The 10,274-nt window shown below is 35.7% G+C and overlaps 1 protein-coding gene across 1 annotated transcript in view; it reads right to left on the bottom strand.

Moving 5' to 3' along the window:
• RSRC1 (arginine and serine rich coiled-coil 1) overlaps positions 1-10,274 on the bottom strand; it is a gene marked incomplete at its 5' end in the record, with an annotated part of 362,074 nt that overhangs the window by 62,888 nt on the left and 288,912 nt on the right. The gene's annotated exons all lie outside the window — the stretch shown is intronic.

Below are 10,274 nucleotides of genomic sequence, written 5' to 3'. Positions count from 1 at the left end.
CTGCTGGTGGGACTGCAAACTAATACAGCCTTTCTGGAAAGACGTATGGAGAATCCTCAAAGAGCTAAAAGTACACCTTCCATTTCACCTTGTAATCCTTTTACTAGGTATCTACCCAGAAGAAAAAAAATCATTTTACCATAAGGACATTTGAACTACCTAGAATGTTTATCACAGCTCAGTTCAAAATCTCTAAGATGTGGAAACAACCCAAGTGCCCATCGACCATGACTGGATAAATAGTATACCATGGAATACTATTCAGCCATAAAGATGAAGGCTACTTGGATGGATTTGGAAAACACCCTCCTAAGTAAATTATCACTAGAGTGGAAAAGCAAGTATCCAATGTACTTAATACAAATGTGAAACTAGTAGATGGACAACTATATGCCCACACAGGAGAAAAACCCAATTAAATTCAAGAAGGAGGGGGAAGAGAGAGGAGTGAGGGGGCTTAGTGAGCTCTCACCTAATGGGTACAATGTATGGGGATATGGCACACCTCCTGGGTGAAGGACTCAATTACAACATGGACTTTACCTAATAAATACAAACAATGTAACCTAATCATATGTACCCTTATGCTAATCTGAAATTTAAAAAAAAGAAAACCTTCTTTAAAGGATTCACCATTTTAGATGCCACTTAGAAAACATGTGATCCATGGGAGGAGGTCAAATAACATTAACAGGAGTTTGGAAGATGATTAGATGATTCCAACCCTCGTGAATGACTCTGAAGTTTTCAAGACCATAGGGGAGGAAGTAACTAAAAGATGTGGTGAAAATACCAAGAGAATTAAAATTAGAAGTGGAGCCTAGCACTGTGACTGAATGGCTGCTATCTCACGATCCAACCGGAACACATGAGTTGCTTGTTTTGTTTTTTTTTTAAAACAAAGTCTCTCACTGTTACCACTGCTTGAGTGCCATGACATCAGCTTAGCTCTAGCAACCTCAGTCTCCTGGGTTTAACCAATCCTCTGGCCTCAGCCTCCTAAATAGCTGGAATTGCAGGTGCCACTACTTTGCCCCGCTGATTTTTCTATGTTTAGTAGAGCCAGGGTTGTGCTCTTGCTTAGGCCAATCTTGAAATCCTTGAATTCTTGAAATCACTTGAGAACTTAAGTGATCTTCCCATCTTGCCTCCTAGAGTGCTAGGATTACAGGTGTAAGCTACGGTGCCTGGCCAAGGAATTGTTTTTAATGGATGAGCAAAAAAAGTAGTTTCTTGAGATGGAATCCACTCATGTTGAAGACACTGTGAACATTGGGGGAAGACATCAAAGGACTTTGGATCCTTCATAAACCTAGTTGATGGGTTTAGGAAGGTTGATACCAATACTGAAAGAAATTCTGCTGTGGTTAAAATGTTATCCAGCAGCACTGCATGTGCAGAGAAATCTTTCATGAAAGGAGGAGTTGATTGATATAGCAAATTTCATTATTGTCTTATTTAAATTGCCACAGCCACTGTAGCCTTCAGCAACCACTACCCTGTTCAGTCAGCAGGCATCAGCAAGAGACTTCTACCAGCAAAAAGATTACAACTTACTGAAGGCTCAGATGGTCATTAGCATTTTTTAGCAATAAAGTACTTCTTAATTAAGGTATGCAATTTTTTAGACATAATGCTATTATATACTTAATGAACCACACTATAGTACAAACCAACTTATAGCTGTACAGGGAAACCATAAAATTAGTATAACCGACTTTACTGTAATATTCACCTTTTTGTGGTGATGTTTACATAACTGGACCTGCAGTATCTTTGAGGTATGCCTATATTCTAAATCATCCTAACACCAAATTAACATGAATTCCATTAGTGGTTAGTGATTTGTGTTGCTAAATAGTGCTAAAGAGGAAGATACTTCTGACCTAGCTTAATAAACTCCAACCAAAGATGTGAAGAAATACGTCACTTACACTTATAATATACAACTTAAAAATTGTAAATTTTACATTAACTAGAGACCTGAAAGATAATTATGTCCTAAGTAAGAAGACTTAATGGACTCTGTAAGTTCAGTTACATCCAAGGCAATGAGCCACAATCAGTTAAGATTCATTGCATTCATACAGAAAGCCAATTTAAAGAAATCTAGTTGCTTCTAATTTTGAATTGCTTTATTAGTACAATATATTGACTTATCTCAAAATCTTGCCTTAAAAATCTCCAACAACATGTGTAGTAATTTGCTATCTTTAGTCTAACTATAATTATAGGGGAAAATGGGACATTTTCTCAGGCTTTTATGTTTAAGGCATGAGAATGATTTGAGTCAGGGAGAAATGTAGGAGAAATCTACTCTAGACTAATATCTTAAAAACTGAGGATGATGACCTATGAACAAGTTGTTTTTTGTTTTGTTTTAAGATGCAATAGAATAGAAAAATATTTAATGTTTTAAGTACTGTTTTGCATTTTTTTTCAGTTATGTGTACATATGCATGTGTGAACTGGGTTACAAAGTAGAATATCTCTTCTGTGCTGTATATTACTTTATTAAAGATGTTACTTTAGAGAGAAGTTAAAAGAATGCAGAGAGGGAGTTTTGTTTTTTCCTAATAAGAGGCTATTTCAGGTTATTTTGCCAAGAGAAGACATTGTTTTCACTCCTCAGAGTAGGTACAGGGAACCAGGGATTGCCTAGATCTCACTTCCCTTCTTTCTTCTCTAGCCAGTGTTATATCATCATCAATATTACTTTTAACTAAATGTTAGCAACAATAGCTAATCTTTATTGAATGGTCAGTGTACACTAAGCTCTGTGTTAAAGACTTTACATACACTAATGTTCACAATTCATCCAGGGGCATGAAAACAAGGACATAGAAGTAAAGTGATTCACCCCAAAGTCACAATGTCACTGAAGTGTTGCTGAAATCCAAATCACCAGGTTTATGACTTCAACAGATGCTCTCAGCAACCCAGCACCTTGACCACTTGTCCTTAGTGGCAGTACGCTGGTATCCGTTCTGCCTTATGAAGAAGGTACAAAAAGAGCCCTTGGCCAAGAAGACCCAGTAGGCTCTTGGGGCTGGGCTGGCATTTCATGCATTTTCTTCTCGTAGTCTCACTCTATGGCTCCAAACGTCTAACTTCAGGCTCTCGTCTGACATTGCCCAAATCTTTTGCTCAGCTTTCTAGTTTAAAATTATGATTCTTGTTACATGAGTTTATTAAATTTCAGTTTTCTCCTACTACAGTCTAACTTTTGGATCAATTTGGGGCATTTCCAACTTACTATAAACTATTAAATCCAAGATAATCAGCAGGACTCAATTGAAATCATCTCCAACATAAACAAAAAAAGAATTCCTCTCTTGTCATCCCCTGTCAAAGTGGATACAGTGTACTAGACACAGTATGGGGCGAGCAAGGTTCAGGTGGTGACTGCAGTAAAGAAAACTGAGATTCTTAGTGTAGCAGCGTTATCTTGATTCTATTATGCCAAGATAAAAACATGCTCTAGTAACCAATCTCTTGCTTTTTCTTAAAATATTTATATTTAGTGACAGTAAAATTTAAACAAAATTTTATCTTTAAGGTAAGGCTTTAATATCTGAGTTACTTAGAGCTAGCTTTAAAAAAAAATGAAGTACGGTGGTGCCCATGGCTCAAAGGAGTAGGGCGCCAGCCCCATATACCAGAGGTGGTAGGTTCAAACCCAGCCTTGACCAAAAACTTAAAAAAAAAAATCATGAAGTATGTTTGCAGAAAGTAATTTTCCTCACAAGTTATTACAGTATGATCAAGCAGACTGGCTTCTGTTCTAGTATTTAATTGTTTCTATAAGATTACAGAAAACTCAAGCTTTCAAGTAAAATAGAAATTTTATCTTTATCTTGGAAAAAAACACATGAAATATAGTTTCTGAATTTTCGATAAATCTCATTTAATAAAAACAGAAAAAATGATGTCTTGCTTTTGATGTAAACTTGTGTTTTAGTAGTCTCCAAATAATTTAGCTAGCAATAGTTAAATAAGTAAATCGTAATATATGATGATTTCACGGACTATTTGCTACCATTTCAGTCCATTAAACTTGACTTTCTGAATTGACAGTAAGTTCCATGGGGGCAAAAGAGAACCACATCTTTCCTTTCTGCCTCCCTCAAGGTACGCTTTATGGTGAATACCCAAAATTGTGCTAAAAATGCAAAAGGAGCAACACATAATACTTTCTAAAATCTATAAAATCAATCTCTGTATACTGAGTCACGACTATAGCTTTAGATGGTGGCTAGGTTATCATCACACGTATTAACAGATAGGGAAGGTCAGTTCAAGGGGGCCACGTAAGGTCATGGAGGATGAGAAAACACTAATTTCTATTTCAACTGCCTTTATTTCATTATCTGTTTCCATGGTTATTTTCTGTCTCTCTACAACATTACATTCTGTGAGTACAGGGGTTTGGATTTTCTTTTTCACTGGTCCATTCACATAGCTTAGAACAGCACCACTCTGAATGATGTGAATGATTAGTAAATATTTTTTTGAATTGATAAAAGTTACTAACAGGATGAATGATAAAAGGATAATCATTAGAATCTTGTGTGTTGCAATTCTGAATAACAATAGTGAACATGTACATGCAGTACTATGTAGTTCTGAAGTGCTTTTGTAAATATGATATGCCCTTTCGTATTACAATGATTTCGGGCAGATTTTATTCCCCACTTTAGCGTCAGTAAAATTAAGTGAGTTATTTAGTCACAGAGTCAGAAAATGGCAGAGTGGGGACTTAGCTAGAGGGAGCCAGGGCTATTTGCAGCAAAGTAGTTCAGTCTCTGGATTGCACTGGCCCTCCCAGGCCCCTCTTAGGATTGCACACCTATGGGGATTCACTAAGCACATCAGCTTCCCTAATGCGTAATTTATACTGGAAGTAGCTGATGGAATGGGAAACCTGTACCTTTAAGTTGGTCTTGAAATTTCTGTTTGTAGAGAACAGAATATGTTTACAACATTAAGGAAGTAAATGATAGTTGGCCACTGGAGCCCTAATAATGTCTGTATATCTGCATTTCATGAACATCTTAGTGAAAATAAAATGTGATATAAACCAGCTCCTAAATCCATACAGAGCAAAGCTGAATGCATATGAAACAAAAACAGTTTTTACTGAGCTATTAGGAAAACTCCTTCTTTGTTAAAAATTAATTAGAACACATTTCCCGGAAGCACTGAAACTAAAAAATAGTTGATGCTGTATAACAGGACACAGATGAAACTATATACAAGGAAAAGGTTAAAAATATGTAGCAATCAAGTTCTCAGAGACATGGAATCCAGGGGATTATAAAGGACACATCACTGCTGAGGGAAAGAAGACAGATGGCTGGGATAAGTGACGGAATGCTCTTAAGTGATTTTTTTTTTTAACTAAATAAGAACTTGAGGAAAAATACAATAAAGCAATGCATTCAGGCAAAACAGATTAATTTTCTTCTTAAAGAAAATAGAAATCACACTCTAATATTGGAGCTAATGTGTTAAAAGGCTATATATATAGACGTATTTTTAAAAGATGGAGAACTATTACATCCATACACAGGAACACCAAATTCCTAAAGGAGTATTTTAAATCTTACAATGGAACAGCCTAATAAAGGAAGACAAAGTGGGAAGGTGGGGGTGGTTTCCCTTGTTTATTGTTATTTTATTCATTTTTTTTTTTAAGGATAGTCTTATTATATCATTCTGGGTAAAGTGCTGTGGGATCATAGCTCACAGCAACCTCAAATTCCTGGGCTCAAGCAATCCTCTTGAGCCTGACTACAGGCATCCACCATGACACCTGGCTAGTTTTTCTATTTTTAGTAGAGACGGAGTCTCCCTCTTGTTCAGGCTAGTCTTAAACTCCTGAGCTCAAGCAATCCACCTGCCTCGGCCTCCTAGATTGCTAGGATTATAGGTGTGAGCCACCATGCCTGGCTGGTTTTGCATGTTTTAATCTAAGAAAGAAATAACATTGCATATTACAATAGGCAGCCAATTCAGGAGGAGGGTACAAAGGACAATCCTCTTACTTCTGTCTAACCTTCTCAGATCAACATGCCACTATTAGTGACTCATAAATGATATTCATGTACCTATTAATTTCTCCCTTCAGCTTCACTTCAACTTTCTCATAAAGGGTTATCCAGAAGGAATGAAGGATGCTTCATCTTCTTCCCCGAGTCTTCAGCAATAAAACGCAGTGGAAGAATGAAAGGGCGCCTGACAGTTGTGTCTCTGAGAGACTTGGTGCTAAGTGTGTTTTATACTAGGAACCACAAAGCACTGGGACAGGCACAACCTAGTGAAAAGGACATGAGAAGGCCTATGCTTACTTAGGTCTGTCCAGACTGACGGTCAGGGGCGGAGCTAACACTGTCAGTACCTTACACAGCCTCGCTAGTCTGCGGGAAGAAAAGCAGATAGAGGTTACGGGAAGAGGACAGACACCCTGACAAAATGCTCCTCTGCGTGCACTCCACCTGCTGGGTATCCCAAAAGCCAAGTGGGAACCAAGCAGATCTATGTGAGGACAGGAAAACTTTACAGTAAACAAATGCTTAGGAGCTGACGGGAGGTATCCAATGAGGAAAACAAAGGATAGCGGAAAAAAGAATGAATCATATTATTTTTGAACACTGATCGTAAGAGTTGTGATTTATGCAGGCTGTTTAAAGAGGGGAAAGGTGCAATAAAGTCATACTGCCTGAGTCTGCATTCCGGCTTCCCCAGGTATTAGCTGTACAGCTGGCTATCAGGCCTTGGGCATTAGTCTCCTATTCTTCCTACAGTACAGGGATAACAACAGCACAGACCTCACAGACTTCGTGAGGATTAGGAGGGTTAAAATGAGCAAAGTACTTGGGAAACTGCCTGACATCTGCTTTGCCTAGCCGTTACCAGTACTCTTTACCTCACGTTCACCAAAGTAATGTATGTATAGAAGATAACAGTAAAGCTAGTGCATTTACTTCTTGTCAATCAGCTGTGGCAAAAGATTTGATGAATTTCAACTTAAACAAATGAGACTTGAGAATTGCTCTAAGTCTTCCGTGGAACTGCTTCATCTTATGTTCACAGTTTCACTGTCCACCATTTCCATGAATAATTTAGAATGGACTTTCTAACACTTCTGGAAATAAAAATATTTGAAGAAAAAAAAACTAACAGATGGGTAGAGCTATTTTGAATAAACACAAGGGAAAAAGAATTCAGGAGCTACTATACTTATCCCACCAATAAGAATTTCATATTAGAAAGAAATCAAATGCAAAGAAGAGACTGTTATGCTTATAAATGGGCTTACAATGTAATTAGCACCTTAAATAGCTACTAAATTGAATATAAAAATACACAGAACGCCTAAGAAGTTATGCTAATACATTTACTAACAGAAATAAACCACAAGAAGTTGATATGATTTTAAGTTACATATTTTAAGAGTACAGTTGAGAACATTTTCAAATGCATACACAGAAAAAGGGGAAGTCAAAATCAAGTTATTAAGTCAAAGAATAAGATGGAAAATAGAATGGAAAGATTTAATACTATTTATTTCCTAAAATATAATCTAGAATTAGAAAAAAAGTGGGCAATTATAAACCTTAACTTCAGGTATTTAGCTGACTTTTACTGGATGATATAACTTTCAGATAACTCAACCATAGGGGAGTTAGCAAGTGGCTCAAGAAAGGGGGCCCATCACCAATGTACTAGTTATAGTCACTAAATGGAAAATCAGCTCAGATGTTTAAGGACTAGGAAAAACACTCTAAATGGGGTACCACTGTTGAAAGGGTGGAAGGTAAAGTAGTTATCCTACACAAGTTTTGGTGTGTTGCCTAATTTTTATCTTAGATACAATACTGGAAAACATAATTGTGTTATTGATTTAAGAAGACTCAAAGGAAAGGATTACATAATAGTCACAATGAATCTGCATGGTCCAGATTGTGCTATGCTAATATAATACCTTCTCTGAGATAACAAAGAGCAGACAAAGGGAGCTGGGTAGACAACATTTATCTACATTTCACAATGCTTTCAACCCGGTACTGCATATCAGCATGCTGCGAAATTAAGAGTTGAATTGTATAAATGATGTGACAGAGTGAATTACTAGTGGCTTATAAGTTGAAAATAAAGGATTATTATTCTTTCAGATACGGAAATACATACACAGATGCATATTGATGTATATCAGGTTTCAATTTGGAGCTAGACTAATTATGTGAAATAAAATAAATGTAGGTTATACATTAATCATTTTCAGAGAAAGGTTAATTTGATAGCATTCAAGGATCTAGACAACCCACCAGACAAAATTCTGGAAGCAAGCAACGGCAACAACCACAACAATAACAAAGAGTCTAGCAAGTAACTTACTTTTATCTATGACAAATAAGAAAGGGACACTTACCGAATAAAAAATACACCTTTTATCTTTGACATTAGTGTCATACACTAATACTATATATTTTACCAGTAGAATCATTCTTCAACATTTGTACTAATAATTTTCTTGTGATTTTTGGATACACAGAAAATTCAGTGAGCTCAGGTACGATAAATCCATATTAACACATATTGATAGTATTTTGATAGTCCTTAATTTCATTTTATGTGGTTGTAATTTGGGTTTGGGGGTTACGCTTTCAATGAGAGTATTTAGAATCCATTGCAAGCACAAGATAAGCCATTTAAGTATGGATTTAAAGAATGAAGCGGAATGGTCATTCATTTATTTATAATGCAATAACTCAAGAAACTTAAATTTTTACTGTGACATATGTGGTAGATACTAAATCCTCTACAATCCTGGAGTTTATACTGTAGTTAGAATGACAGATTTGTAAAGATGCTAATTAAAAGAGCTATGATCAAAGAAAATGCTTTTCTAGCAATTCTAGTATTAAATGGAAAAGGTACTATATATATCACAAGCTAACCACAAGGTCAGCTTGACTTAGTGAAAAGTCTAAATTAAAAATTATTTTAGAGAGAATTACAATATTTAAGTATTTATACATAAGAAATTATTAACAATTCATTTTGAGGATACATAGATTAATTTAAAGGAAAAAAGACTATTAGAAATATCAATTGCCAACATGTAATGAGGTGTTCTTAAGGCTTAGAAAGTTCCTTTTGATAGGGTAAGTATTCTATTACTTTTCATAAAAATAAAGTACCCATCACTTTCAATGTCTGTGGTTACTCCCTTGTATCCGTGCTATTTCAACTGATTATGGCTCCAATTAAGATCTGAATTCATGAGATTAGGCTAATAAGTACTAAAGTAAAATAAGTAATATGTATATTTTATCATATAATTATTTATTTATATAATAATTTATATAATAAATAAGTAAAAAAGTATATTTTACTTAATAAGTAAAATAAGCAATATTTTCACTGTGTTGGTCTAAGTCCTACACTTGTGATTGACAGCAGCACAGTGTTTTATAAGGGTTATTATGTTATTAGCACAGCGTACTTAAAGATTATAATTTGTTTAGACTGCTCTGCATTTAGTATTATACCTATCTGTACTATGGGCACAATGTAAACATAACTAAAATCTGATAGATTGCTTCTACTAACAAAGTGTAACAAAATGTACACTTTGGGAACCCAAAAGAGGAAAATTCCACCAAAGATTCTTGCCACTGGAATTTGTTTGTTTTCTTAGTATAAAATTATCTGATCTTGGACAAGAGCATTAAGTCACGATTTGTAGGGGTCCAACAGGTAAGAACATTATGCCGTGTATGTATAAGAACACTTTATCTGTATACGAACACCATACCATATAAAAGTCATCCACGTTTAATTTGATCCTATTTACTTGAAGGCTTCTGCCTCCTAAATCTACAGAAGATTTTTTTCTTTTTTGGGTTGGGCTCTGGGAACTTGGCTCTGATGGGATGCTGTTTAAGCATCTTAAGCCATCATATTCAAACATTTGAGGTTCAGCTGGATCTCAGCTTCTATTTGGAGGCTGGGAGTGAAATTTTTTTTTCTGATTGTTATAGTAAAAGATATGTATGTAATAAGGAAAAAGTTTCAATTTTCAGACTGAGAAAATATGGCTCATAGTCTAGATTTTGCCTTACATTATCTGGCTTCAACTTTGCATATGTTCACAAAAGCAGAGTTACTCTGCTAAATCAGCCAGTAAAGTGACATGATTGGCAATCCAAATGGATCATCAGTTTAACTCACTGAGAAAGATTGCCTGAATCTTGCTTTAAGAATTG

The sequence above is a fragment of the Otolemur garnettii genome, unplaced genomic scaffold (genome assembly GCF_000181295.1).
Source record: "Otolemur garnettii isolate 467f Iridium unplaced genomic scaffold, OtoGar3 scaffold00076, whole genome shotgun sequence".
Lineage (NCBI taxonomy): Eukaryota > Metazoa > Chordata > Mammalia > Primates > Galagidae > Otolemur > Otolemur garnettii.
The sequence above is the reverse complement of the archived record's forward strand: the minus strand, read 5'-3'. Positions and strand labels throughout refer to the sequence as shown.